This window comes from Rhipicephalus microplus, chromosome X (assembly GCF_043290135.1).
Source record: "Rhipicephalus microplus isolate Deutch F79 chromosome X, USDA_Rmic, whole genome shotgun sequence".
Lineage (NCBI taxonomy): Eukaryota > Metazoa > Arthropoda > Arachnida > Ixodida > Ixodidae > Rhipicephalus > Rhipicephalus microplus.
In genome coordinates, this window is record NC_134710.1 from 260,723,759 (window position 1) to 260,737,807 (window position 14,049).

A 14,049-nucleotide genomic window follows, 5' to 3' on the forward strand; every position below is an offset into this window, starting at 1 on the left:
CCAGCAAAAACACTACTCCTGGCAACTTTGCAAACGATTATACATATACTTTTACGTATATGTGTAATCGTTAAACACAAAAAGCACATGGAGATGAAACAGCAATACGTAACCTACAGAACAGATATCGACGTCACTTACTAAATACAACTCTTTCTTGCGCTCCCGGGAGACCCGCGCTATGCACAACCAAAAGCATACAGAAGCAATAAAGAAGGAGGCAAAAAGGCGCATCCCTACGTGCTTTTCGTGTTTTTTATCGCTTTTACTTTTAGGCACCCACTTTAATTATCACTAGGACAAGTAAAACATTTGAAGCGCTGCTTTTCGTCACATTTTATTTTGAAGGGGCCGTTTTTAGAGTATAAATCACGTGCCATCTTGATTTCGAAGTTCAGTTTGCCTTGTTTGATATAAATGTGCATTATCTTTAATATTTGGTCCCAGTGTAAGCATTTGCATTTTTTTGCTTATAGATCTTCGGTTCCATTTATATTGTCTTTTATTTTTCGCTTCGATGTACAGGTAGTACAGGCCGGTTTTGGCGCATAAAAGGCGTGTTCAAGTGCAAATAAACTCGGTTGTAAGTCAGCGCTCGTCTGTGTTCTGTGTGTCTCCAACGGTCTTCGTCTAAATTGAGCTGAAGCCTATCCAATTATGTACCATGAAACTTGCCCAAGTCAAAGTGCTTCTGTAAAAACATCACTATGTACCACATGACGGGCTCGCGGCTGTTTTACTAACTTTACATATAAATAGTGCGAAATTGTGTGACGGGAATATACGACGAAAGTAAATGACATGTACAAACATGATAATCATGATATGCGTATTATGTAAAACATGACTACATGCTACGCTTATAGCGCGCTCGCGGCCGTTTCGCTGGCTCCCCATATACCAAATTTTGTACGTGACGTATAGGATGACGAAGGTAACTGACACGTTCAAACATGATAATCATCATATGCGTGTCATGTCTATGTAAAACAAATCAACATGCTACGCTCATAGCGCTCTCGGGGCCGTTTCGCCAGCTCCACAAATCACGTGTCGTGATGGCGGAAGTAAATGACACCACCAGACATTATACTCATGACATGCGTGTCATGTAAAATATGACTACACGCTGCGCTCATAGCATGGTCACGGTCGTTTCGCAAGCTCCACATATACTAAATTACGTAACACTTGGCATGAATTGACGACAAAGGTAAATGACACGTCTAAACATGATAATCCTGACATGGATGTGATGTATGGCGTAATTTATGTCCGCCTCGTAACGTTTTGTAGATTTTAAAGTGAAATATGAACCTTTTTCATACGCACTTCGCATATAATCGATTCCCACTGTACGTGGGATCTGCAAATTTTCTACATTACTTACACTGATGATCCATACATCCTATGCAACATTTACACTTATCCGGTATTTCTGCCAACCGCCTTTCACATTGGCTGGCCCGGGCGGCCAGATTTTACTACTTGACGCCAATTGGCAACTTTGTAAAAGCCGCAGCAAGCAACAAAAAAAAATGACGTTGGCTACTTGGCTACTTTTTGGCTCTTGTTCTGGCGCTGACATCAACGGCTAATATACGCTAAAACCACGACTCAGTGACCCTCCTTGTATTCGCATTTTTTACGCAGTATACTGGACGCATTCACGTGGGCCCAAAACGCGCCCCGGCCGCCATGACTTTTACAAATATTAATAGAGCTCGCATAGGTTAGGCAGCACTGTAATACGTAGCTGGTGGGGAACTCGTTCAGGTTGTCTAGCCGATATCCACCTCACGCGCTACTGCTCTGAGCTGTATAGGTGGCGCCACCCCAGGTGAAAGTTGGCGAAAAGTGGATTCGTGCGATTAATAGAAGACTTGCGCAAAGTACACGCATCCTGCTGTTTTTGCAGTCTTTTTTCATTCTGCTTTATTACGTTCACTGCCGACGCTGCTGCACTTTTCAGCCATGATGTTTGTTATGTCGACTGTTCTATTTTATTTGTTTGCAAATGACAGGCCCCCTTTTTTATTACCGTGTGCGTGTGCAATGCACTGAATGCGTTTCTTACTCACGTGAATACGTGTAAGCTGTTGTTCGCGTGATCTATTAACACAGACACAATAAAAAAACATTTTCATGTGAAGAATCCAGCCAGTCTTGTTTTTCCGGTGAATCTATATAGCTGCAGGCGGCACATCGCGTCATTTGTTATGGGGTGAATATGATGAACGCTGTGAAAACCACGCCAAGAAACGCATTTTGTTGCCCCGAGCACGTACTGAGGAGCAAGTACGGCAGCTTCGTCAACTTAATGTGAGTGCCGACATGCCAGCAATGGTATTTTGGAGCGAAATCAGAATCGGAAACGATTTTAATATGTCATAATATAGACGTTTTTACCGAGTTTCATCAGGTACTCACTTAAGAAATTGCAGACAAGGCAATGAAACTTTTTTTTTCTAAATTGAACGCAGAATCGTATAGAGTGTTTGCTGTTGTGCCTTTAAAAAAGTTATTTAAGGAATCAAGTGTCGCACGCACACTCTAAGCCAAAAATGGCCAAAATGGGAGCAACGGCTGTTTTTACTCCTTCAGACCGACTGTTACTCTCCGAAAAGACCAAGCGGAACAAGATGGCCGACTTGTTCGAGAATGGGGGAGCAACTGTATTCATCTTAAGTTTGTAAGGGAGCAACGGAAAGAGGAACCGCTGTAAATGCTCTCGTCACGCAATGGTTACTCCCCGGCAGGACACCGCACACAAATATGCATGCCGCCCACATTGATATTCATGGGCCAGATTATTGTTTGTTATGTGTGCCAAACTTCATTAAACCAGAACAGTGATTTATTTTAGCATCCGTAGATAATGAGATAGCAGCGCTGGCTGAACACAGAAGGCCTGAGAATACAGTACGGCAAATACCTAACACACGCAGCAGCAGAATGGAGAGTTGGCACGTCAAAGCGAACCGAACGCCGAAACACGTGTAAAACAACGATAAAAAAAGCCTAGACACGCCGTTCGTCCGCGAAGTAAGGGCGTCAAAGTCGATGAAGCACCGAAACACGTGCATAAGGAGCCCCCCCCCCCCCCCCCTGCCCAAATATATCGGAGAAGAAAAAAAAAAAGCGGACCCAGACGCGTTTCTCATCAGCCATACACTTAGTAGCACGCTTCACCGTGTAGTTTGAGGACAGAATGACAAATCTGCGCCATCTGCGCCCGCACGACTAGTGTGGCGCTAGTATAGCAAACGCTGTAAGTTACAAAGTAATTTTTATTCAGTGTTTATGTTGACTAGCACTAAACAAAAATTACACTAAACTTTTTATATTTATTTATGAGTTTTAGTGTACTTCAGTTTTTTTATAATTGTATTAGGAGAACACACTGAAATTATTGCGCTGACGCCTGTGCTGCCACTGCTCGACGTTTTTTTTTTTTCGGCGCAACTAGGTTCGCGTTCGCACTACTTACTCATTTTCATATGGTCTGTGGTTGGGGAGCACATGGACGTGCCAGCTTGTGAGCTATGTTTTGATCGTGTGTGTGTGTCGCAGATTTGCGTTTCTACTTATTCGTGATGAAGGTTAGTGTATATTTATCTTTATGGAGCGCGAAGTAGTTGTGGATTTTGCTGCTGGGTGGAACAAACACATCGTAAACACGTCTTCAGCTATCTGCAAGCCTGTTCGCTCGTCGGACAAAGGACTGTGCATGCATCAGCGTGCAGGTGAGTGGCATTTCCAGCAACATTTATGCTCTTACAATACATTGTTGAGTGGTTGCGCTATTGAAAGAGAAATGATTTGCTCTTATTCACCGTATCCATTGCTAGCCGTATCGGACTAAATTACCTCTATTACCGCCTGCATACCCTCTTGCTTCCCCTGTCACCACTGCAGTGCCAGTGTACTTTTGCAGTTAAAAGTTCATTTCCGCAACACCACCTCGCTTGAAAAAACATTGGGGCGGGGTTGTAGCTGCATTCATACTGGCACTTTTCTACCATTGGCTTTATGCAATGTTAACGGCTGAGTGTTGGGGCCTTGGGCCGCATTTTTTAGAGATGTAAAGTGTATGTAAATCAGTAAGTGAACAAATCATTGTCGCATCACTTCACTGGAATAGCCAGGCGGTTACGCACAGAATTTTTTTAGGCCGGGCGTAGGGAGCCCAAATTGACGACCATATTCGCTTGCCCGGCCTATTCAGATAAGCGGAGCCCCCCCCCCCCCCCCTCCCCGCACGCCTTAAAAAAAAAAAAAAAATCTGCCCACATCACTGCGTCACTTGCTTCACCTTTGCGCTGAACGTACTATTTTATAAGCGCACCATCAAGCGAGCAGTTTACATATTGACAGAACAATTGGAGGAGGAATGACCCAAATCTTTCAGATTTCTTTAGTGATGCAAAACCTTAGCAAAACTGAATATTGTAAAAGACAATCATAAATGCTGTATGTTCTCGTTAGCGCTGTCATTATTCTGCATCATGAAATCTTTATGCGCTGTGAAAACTTGGCATGCCGTTGAAGTCACATATCGACGTTAATACCAATCGACGAAAATTTCGACAACCTCAATAACGCCGTTTGGGATTTGCCGCATGCACATAATTAGGCTGATTCCCACTTGGCTGTTCTTAACCTGACTTCACTGCTACCAAATGAAACAATATTTAATGCATGTCTTTTACTTTTTTTTCAGGGATATGACACAAATTTGGTTATACTGCAGATAAAGATGCTCCCAACCATGCTAAAGTACAGAAAGCAAGTGAATTTTGGTAAGTGCAGACTTTTTGTACTACGTATATGAAAGCATCGCTTTTTAGGGGCAAACTGTGCATGTGTTGGCCAGAGAATAGTTCATTATGCCACATGGTTACACTGGCACTGACAATTCGACATGGCTCCGCTGGCCCGTGTGTGTGCTCACACTGTTACCGTTAAGATAAAATGTTTATGTTTTCATTGCAGGGATTGCTGTTTGTACTAAAAAGCCAACTGCCAAGATTTGTTTACGCTGGTACTCCTAAAAGTATGCTTTCCCTATTTACATGGATTTTGGCTTGCACAAAGCATAACACTTGGGCCTAGATTCACAAATCTGTCCATGCGCAGGCCTTCATAACAGCGTTTCTTGACTTGCCTTTACCCTGTTTTCTGCAGATGTTTCGTGGGTTTAAAAGTGCCACAGCATGTTGACCTCCCCCACTCTGAAATATTCGCGTTCAAAGTTCCGCAAGAGTGGGCTTAACTTTCTTGTGCACCTCTTTGCTAGTCCAAGATACTGAAGTGTTATGCTCTTACTAGAGGTGGCAGTGTTTCTTATGTTTGTATTTCCATCACATTGACCAAGTATGCGATCTTGGCTTGACTGGTAGCACATCCTCAACAAATGTCTTTGTGGCACATGTAGAAGGCAGTACAAAATAAATAGGCAGACATTCACACCAAGAGCTAACTTCTAATAATGCTTTTTTTTTGGAAATTATGGTGTGCTTATTCCAATTTGTCTAACAAGCAGTAACCTGTTTGGCTGTGAACCAACAAGACGTTGAGCTAATAAAAGCTTCACATCTTGTTGCTCTCAAATATATATGTATTGGCAAGCTATCTGTGACACTGTCAAACAAAGAATCAGAATATCTGTGCATGCCTTAAGATATATTGCTTCGTTTACATATCTCGTGGCTGTGACTCGTCAACCGAGTGAACAAATGCACCCTAGTTTTCTAAATTTAAAGCATTTTTTGAAGGTAGCACGGTCTACATTTATTTGTCTATAGTTTTGTCCAGCCGTTTGCGTCAGGTACAAAAAAATATACTGAAGATTATCATGTAGCCTCTGCAAATGGTTGCTTTCAAGCAGGCTTTGCATGCTTGGCTTGTGCCTACAGGTATTGCACAATTCAAGACGCAGCAGCGTATGATAGAACAGTAGAATCGAGAGCAACTATGTGCACGAGCTAAATAAGTATTTTAACATGAGCGGACAGTACGTGTTATTTGCCACACACATGACCTCATTTAGAATGCCCATTGGTGAATGGGCTCATAGAAATGTCACTCAGCTGTGTATAGGAAACAAGTTAACTGAACCTAAGGGTATCTTTAACTGCTACAAATATGCCTTGTTGAGGTGCTGCACATTTTCTTCCAGAATATTGCTGTCTGAGACATCATGTGAAGAGCGTCTACCACATCAGCATTTATATGGCTTGCCATGTAACGTTTGGCCGAACCTTCCTTTTTTTCACATTTCGTTTTGCAGTAGACATCCTAGAATGTAAGCGCTGCTGCAGTGTGTGTGACTCATTGTTATGAATTGATTCTGGCATGTTTAACCTCACACTTCTATTTTTTTTCTTGCAGCAATGAGATGCTTCACATATGCCTGCGGTGACGTTCTGCTGCGCTAGCCTGATGGAAACACCAGCTGCGAAACTTGAGTTCTTCAGAATTGGAGAAGCTGCCTTTCTCTCACCAATGATGACACAGACTGCCCTATGCTAGAAATTCAAGATTGTTTTTCCACGGATGACGCAGAAAACCTTTGATGTATTATGGTGTTTGTTTAGTGCTGGCTGTGGTGTGGCGAAGTCTACTTTTACGTGTGGTCACACGTCGCCTCATAAAAAAAACAATAAAGCATTTATTTTCCTTTCAATATTGTCCACTTTTTGTGTTAGAAGCACCCAAGCAGTGCTCTTCCAAGAAGCTCTCGCCATGTGTTAAGCGTGTGACAAGCATACTCGAGATAAATACTCATTTCCCCAAGGAGTAACTGGAAGCATGTGCAGTTGGTTTTCAGAGTAACTGCGAACACGTGGGAGGAACGGTAAAGAGTAACTGTTGCTCTTAGAAGAGCAACTGGTGGGAGTAATGGTTGGTCTGCAGGGAGCAACTGGTGGGAGTAACTGTTGGTCTGCAGGGAGGAACTGGAGGGAGTAACTGTTCATCCCCCGAAGGAGGAACTGAAAGGAGAGCAACGGTTCCTCCCTCTGCAGTTACTCCTTTTAGGAGAGTAATGGGAGTGGCAATGCAATTGCTCCCTGAAAGGAGCAACCCCTATACCCCTGTTGCTCCGTTTTGGCTTAGAGTGCAGTTCTCGCGATCGTCATGGTCAAATTTGGACTATGTCTGAAGGTGTTACCTGCTGTACTCTAAGGTAATTCAAAAAATAACTGCGCTGAATTTGCCAATAAATTCAAAGTACCTTGCTCACTCTACAATAACAATGCCGTGGGGCATGCTGGAAAAGTGAACTCGATTACTTGCACTCTGCTGTTGGTACACCTGAATTCTTTTACTGTATTTGGGACGATAAACATTGCTGTGATGTATAATTTTGTATCTTCAAGTGTCACAACGCCATGATAATTTAGCAAAGCTGAAATGATCTTTGGCTACTTTTCTAGCTCCTAAATAACGGCAGCTGGTGGCTACTGTTCGAGTTACTTTGGTTAATATTGCGGCTCTCTTTCTCTTCCAGGATATGGTAACCCTGATATCAGTCATTTGTCAATAGCAGCGGTTCTCAGCCATGATCATGTACTGGCGCTCTGTGGCAATGAGTAGCCCTTGTGCCAAAACCATGACTGCGATTCATAAGAATCGCAGTCATGGTTTTGTTTGGGATCACTTTTGGACCGGTGAAAGTTATGTGTGGCCCCTTGCAGTGAGAAAAGTATGAGTGTTTGTGTGTGTGTGTGTGTGTGTGTCTGCATGTGTGTGCGTATGTCAGTGCGTGCGTGCGTGTGTTTGTGTGTGTATGTGTGTGCGTGCGTGCGTGCGTGCGTGTGTCAGTGCATGCGTGTGTGTGCGTGTCAGTGCGTGCGTGCGTGTGTGTGGGTGCGTGTGTGTGTGCGCGCGTGTGCGTGCATGTGTGTGCGTGCGTGTGTGTGTGCGCGCCTGTGTGTGTGTGTGTGCGCGCGCGCGCGTGTGCGTGTGTGTGTGTGTGTGCGTGTGTGTGTGTGTGTGTGTGTGTGTCGAATCGAGGGGGGATGGCTACCACAACATATAGCGGAAAAAATGCGTGCCATGTACCACTAATGCTTAAACAAGAGTATACTCCATACACTCCATCTTGACAGTATGCCATAAGTTGCGCCCTCTGCAGCCAGATTCAACCTATTGCAATCTGTGTTTGCTTTTCAAGCCGGCAAGCCAGGAAAAAGCATGCTCGCATGCATGTGCCACACACACAAAAAAAAAATAACTGCAACGAAAGCTCTACAGCCGTTCGACAGAGAAGGGGAAACATATATGCAGTCCCAAAACAGAATGTTATAACGGAACCTACAGCGAACCAGAATTAGGGATTATATTCCAGTGCAAACGAAAAGACAATGAATTGTCATAAAATTTTCAAACATCGTTTTCGGTATGAGAGTATAGGATTTATATTTTCACATCGTGCAGAAAAGTCGCAATAAATCGGTACGTCACGTGATCTAGTGGGAGAACCTTTAAGCGTGATTACGGCGTCGTTCACTTTGCTTTGCCTTGTCTGATGCTCTCATGCGCATCATACATAGTGCTCAAAGTACGAGTATGTCTATGATTATCCCTCTTCGTTCAAAAAAGTTGCACTCAGAAAAGCAGCAAATAGTAGAACATGTTGAGCAGCGGTGCGTGCTTGTGGAGTGCACGGACGAGTAACAAATGCCCCGCACGAACACGAAATGAATTCCTCTCAAACTCACCTCCGACTCTTTGCAGCATGTGTTGCCTGTACACAACTTCATCGTTGCCGAAAATAGAAAAGTTTGATTATAAATGTTTCATCGTGTTTTCCGCGATACCATTCCGTGAGGAGGTACTGTGAAAACCAAGCTTTTCATTTGGCTAAATAAAAGTTTCTTGTCAGCCTTTTTGTCTTTAAGTTATAAAACTTACCTTGATTTGTTTTCCTGAAGCTCTCACTGTGGGCTCAAAACGGCATTATTTTTGTGTGCCGGTGTTAAATAGAACAGAGACGTTAGATAGATATTCAACTGCGGCGTTGATTATCTATCTCGCTGCTTCAAACCAGCACTGTTGCGCGCCGATCAAATTGCGACAATAGCGCACTGATGCCACTGAAACAACCACGTTGGAGCACCAAAAACATGCGACGGGAACATTGCGATGTAACGTAAGCGTAATCAATGCAATACATGCTGGTTTCTTCGTTATACATCAGCAGACGACCAATAACGTTTCAGTGGTGTCGTCGTGGCACTTAAAGCAGGTTAGTCACAACGTGATTATACTGCCTTGACGTCATCTAAGTGGCCATGTCAGAGAAATACTGTGCGTTCATTCTATCACATGCAAGCTATCAATACCATAATCTACTGTGCCGTAATTCAATGACGTCGTGCAGCTAAGCATAGGAAGAAGTAAATGTACTAAAAATGGTCAATGTAAGGGCACATAGTGTGCCCTATTGATTGATTTGTGGGGTTTAACGTCCCAAAACCACCATATGATTGAGAGACGCCGTAGTGGAGGGCTCCGGAAATTTTGACCACCTGGGGTTCTTTAACGTGCACCCAAATCTGAGCACACGGACCTACAGCATTTCCGCCTCCATCGGAAATGCAGCCGCCGCAGCCAGGATTTGAACCCGCGACCTGCGGGTCAGCAGCCGAGTACCTCAGCCACTAGACCACCGCGGCGGGGTCATAGTGTGCCCTAATAAAAAACGCGCTTTTGTAGCCTGAGCAACACTGGCCGTGGTTGAGCAGTTTCGCGTGCCCTATAGATGACCATGCTACACATGTGCGTGCAGCAGTGACGTCACATGGCGCACAACTCACTAGGTGCTTGGACGTTTGGGCCCTGTGGCAGAGACAACACGCCCCTTTGGCCCCAGCTTCACTTAGACGGCACTCCTGAGCTGACCCACCCAGGGGTAATTGGCAGTCGCCTCTTTTTATATCCCACTTCCTACATCTTTTTATTTATCCCTCACTTTTTATTGGTCATGTATTTTCCTCTTTTCCGGTCACTTCCAAGCTTCTTGGTGGCTGGTATTAACCTTGCAAAAATAGCCTACCTTGGTCTATGCAAATTGGGTCATGGTAGCGTTGTACAGCAGGCGTCTACAGGTTTCGGCATCCACAAACATGTAGAGTCCCCTCGTAGGGCTCCGTGGTGAGTGGCCACTAACGCTTCTGAAGAAAATTCAGCCAGCATGCATAGTAAAAGCTTTCCTCCTGCTACGTGATCGCACTGCCTTAAAGCGCGTACGCACCGAAGGGTTCAATTTTTTCAACCAACCAAATAAAAAATTTCCCAATTTCTTATACATAGTGAGAAAAGCGACTAGCAAGCCAGAACTCTATCACCCTTTGTACTAGTCCGGTGTCGTACAGAAGCTCTTGGGACCGGGTACAGAGTTACCAAAATGGCCAGTGGACACCTCCTCCTCAAAGTTAAGGAGAAAGAACAGTTTAAAAATCCAGATGGTTTTTGAACTTTTGGTGACACTACGGCCACTGTAACACCACACAGATCAATGAACTTAACTCGTGGAATGGTATCTGACGCGGATTTGCTTGGCCTGACCGAAAGTGAACTCCTGGAGGGGTGGACGAGCCAAATTGTGAATATCGTACAGAGGATTAAAATGAGAAGATAAAATAAGAAAATTTCAACAAAATGCCTATTAATCACGTTTGCTTTCAGTAATCTGCCGGGAACTATTCCAACCGGCTACACAAAGACTTTTCTCAGGCCAGACATGCCTAACCCCCGCCGTTGTCTGAAATGCCAGAGGTAAGGCCACGGCTTGAAAAGCTGTCGTGCTCGCCAAAAATATGTGCAGTGAGGAGTATTAGGCCACACGTCTAACAACTGCAAAGAACCATCACACTGCGTAAACTGAAGCGGCGTGGCTCCTTAGAGCGCGCCAAGAGAAATAAGCCAATAACGGGGCCGGAGCACCATCCTGCCACCTGAAACAAAAAGCTAACTTGAGCATACTACACTCTATGTACACACAGTAGCTTTCTTTTCTTATTATGCAGACATACATATTAGAATGGAACATTCGAGGCCTTCTCTGAAACCTCGGTGACCTACAAAAACTCCTCCACAAACACAATCCAGAAGTGCCATGTTAGATACACACTTAAAACTAACGCATACAAACTTCCTACGTAACTATGTAATCTTCCGAAAGGACCGAAATGATGCCTTGACATAATCCAGTGGGGTGGCTGTTATAGCTAACCAAGGAATAGCATGTACACACCTATCACTACAAACACCCTTGAGGCAGTGGCTGTTGGAGCAGTCCTTTTGAACCAACTCTTCAACACCTGCTCTTTATAAATACCTTCACAGTAACGTCTTGAAAAACATGCATTCCAGTCCTTCATAGATGAACCACCAGAACCTTACCTAGTCCTTGAGAACTAGAAAGCACGTAGTCTGTGGGGTGATTCTCGCTGCGATGAACGAGGTTGCCTAATCGAACAGTTCTTGTTATTTTTCGCTGCGTGTCTGTTGAATAAGAAAGAACCAACGTATTGTGGCCTCGCGAACCAAGTGAGCTCACCTATGCACCTCAGCATTACATCTCAAACTATTATTCCCCTACTTAATTGGAAAGTTATATCTACGGAAGTGACCACTTTCCATTAGTTATGTGCGGACCAAAAAGAAATGAATGCTATTTACAGGCACCTAAGGGGCATATTGAGAAAGTGTATTGGGAACAGTTCAGAAAAGATGCACTTTTGAACTGAACTGACGTGTGTGCGTTAAGCTTAGATGCAGCTATCGACTACTTCGCAACATATCTTGTGGATGCTGCAACAAAACGCATCCGGCAAACTTGACTTTCCACCAAATGATGCGTCTCTTTGTGAAACAATGATTGTCAAAATCATCAAAAAAGCAATATAAAGCATGGAGGTTTCTTCGGAACTCACAAACAGCTGAGAACCTTGACAACATAAAGTCCTTAGGTAGTAGAGCACGCATAACGGTGAGAAGGGAGAGATGACAGAAATTTTTATCGAGAATCAATTCGTAAACACAAAAGGAGAGTCTGGAACATGGTACGAAAAGTAGCAAGACGACAATCTCTTTTACTTCCTCTGGTAAAAACACAAGGTGACAGCTTGGAAGGCCAGGCGAACACCCTCTGCGCACACTTCGAACAGGTCATGCTCATCGCATTATACCACGTCGTACCAGCCATACAGAACAATAATCGAGAAACAGAAACTCTTACGCTAATCCACAAAGCATGAAGGAAGCAACGAACTTTTTGTCTTAGCTGAGCTAGAGGCATTGGTAAACTGCTGGAACAACTAATCCCGAGGCCCGAACCATGTAGTATATTAAATGTTGAAACACCTCCCCTCTGAAACTCAAAAGAAAAACCCTTCTCCTATTGTATAATCCTATTTGGTTTGTCAGTGAGATCTCATCGGGCTGGAAAGAAGCCATTCACATTTCCATTCTAAAACAAGGCAAGGATGAATTCTATGTTACGAGCTACAGGCTGATCGCACTTGGAAGTTTCCTGTGTAAACTCTTCGAAAAGATGATTAACTACTGGCTTTTACATTTCCTGCAAACAATCTACTGCACCCATACAGTTCGAATTTCGTGAGGGTATATCCACCACTGACCACCTGCTGCACATCGAGGCACAAACACGTGACGCTTTGGTGTATAATAAGTTCTTTTTTTCGCGGTTTTTCGAAGTGGAAAGGGCTTACGACACAACCTGGCGCTTCGGCATATTGCAAGACCCTTCAAACGTAGGTACCCGTGGCAACATGCTGTCCTTAATCAAAAGTCATTTTCCTAAACGCGCGTTCTGTGTCCGAGTGAGCAGTGTTTTGTCTAGAACTTTTATCCAAGAAACCGAAGTGCCCCAGGAAGGCGTCTTGAGTTGCACACTTTTTATCATCAAAATGAATTCGCTGCGATGATGGATTTCACTTAATGTTTAATTGCATGTGTCGTGGATGACGTGCCGATTGGTTTTAAGTCCTGCAACCTTGGATCGTGTAAGCGACAGGTACAACTAGGCTTGAACAAGGTTTCCAAATGGGCAGAGGAAAGTTGATTTCATCTTAATCCTCAACAACAAAAAAAAACACGTGCGTCTTGTTTTCCAGAAAGAGAGGCATTCACTCCGACCTCAACATATACCTGCATGGTGAACGTCTGCCTCTGAAGCCCGAACATAAACTTATGGGCCTAATCTTGAATACCAAACTAACAATCATATCATGCATTCAATCCGTAAAAAATAAGTGTTTAAAGGTCATGAATGTCCTGATGAATATCCTGAAAGTGTTTTCACGCACTACATGAGGTAGTGACAAGAAATGCCTGATGACTTTGTGTAAAAGCCTCGTACGCACGCGTCTGGATTACGGAGCGATACTTTGCGAGTCCGCAACAGCAATAGAATCGAAGATGCTGGGCCCTGTTCACCGCGGCATTCGCCTTGCCACAAGTGCCTCTAGAACTAGCCCAGTGTAAAACCTACGTGGAAGCCAATGAATGGTCACTTCATTTGCAGAGGTCCTACCAAGCTTTTGTATATTTCCTCAATGGTAAAGCGAACAATGAATACCCGACAGACACACGACAGTTAATGATTTGTCCAGTCCTACACTATTCGAACGCCATCCTTCGTTTAGACAGTCCTGCTCACTTCGTGGGAGGGGTATTGCTGGAGAAACGGATGTGCCACTCGAGCAGTGTTTGATGGCTCCCACTGTGTATCTACCGCAATGGCATTGGAAGCTCCTAGACTGCGATGTATCTTTCATGGAAGTTACGACGTATGCGTCTATTGCACACATCCATACATACTTAAAAGAAATACTGATGACAAATACCGCGACAAATACAGATAGGACAAACGCATATCTTCTGAATTTTTTACTGATGCTTCAAAGTCTAACACCTCTGTGTCCTAAGCAGTGGTCGTTCCAGCTTTTCAGATCCTGATACTCTGAATCCAAACACAAGCTTATTCACTGCAGAAGCTTATGCAGTACTTGCGGC

The 14,049-nt window shown here is 43.9% G+C and overlaps 1 long non-coding RNA gene across 1 annotated transcript; it reads left to right on the forward strand.

Moving 5' to 3' along the window:
- The first annotated feature begins 3,422 nt into the window (after window positions 1-3,422).
- LOC142777152 (uncharacterized) lies at window positions 3,423-6,688 on the forward strand. Its single transcript, XR_012887949.1, has 2 exons — window positions 3,423-3,602; window positions 4,724-6,688. It is a non-coding gene; the product is annotated as an uncharacterized LOC142777152 (long non-coding RNA).
- Window positions 6,689-14,049: the final 7,361 nt, after the last annotated feature.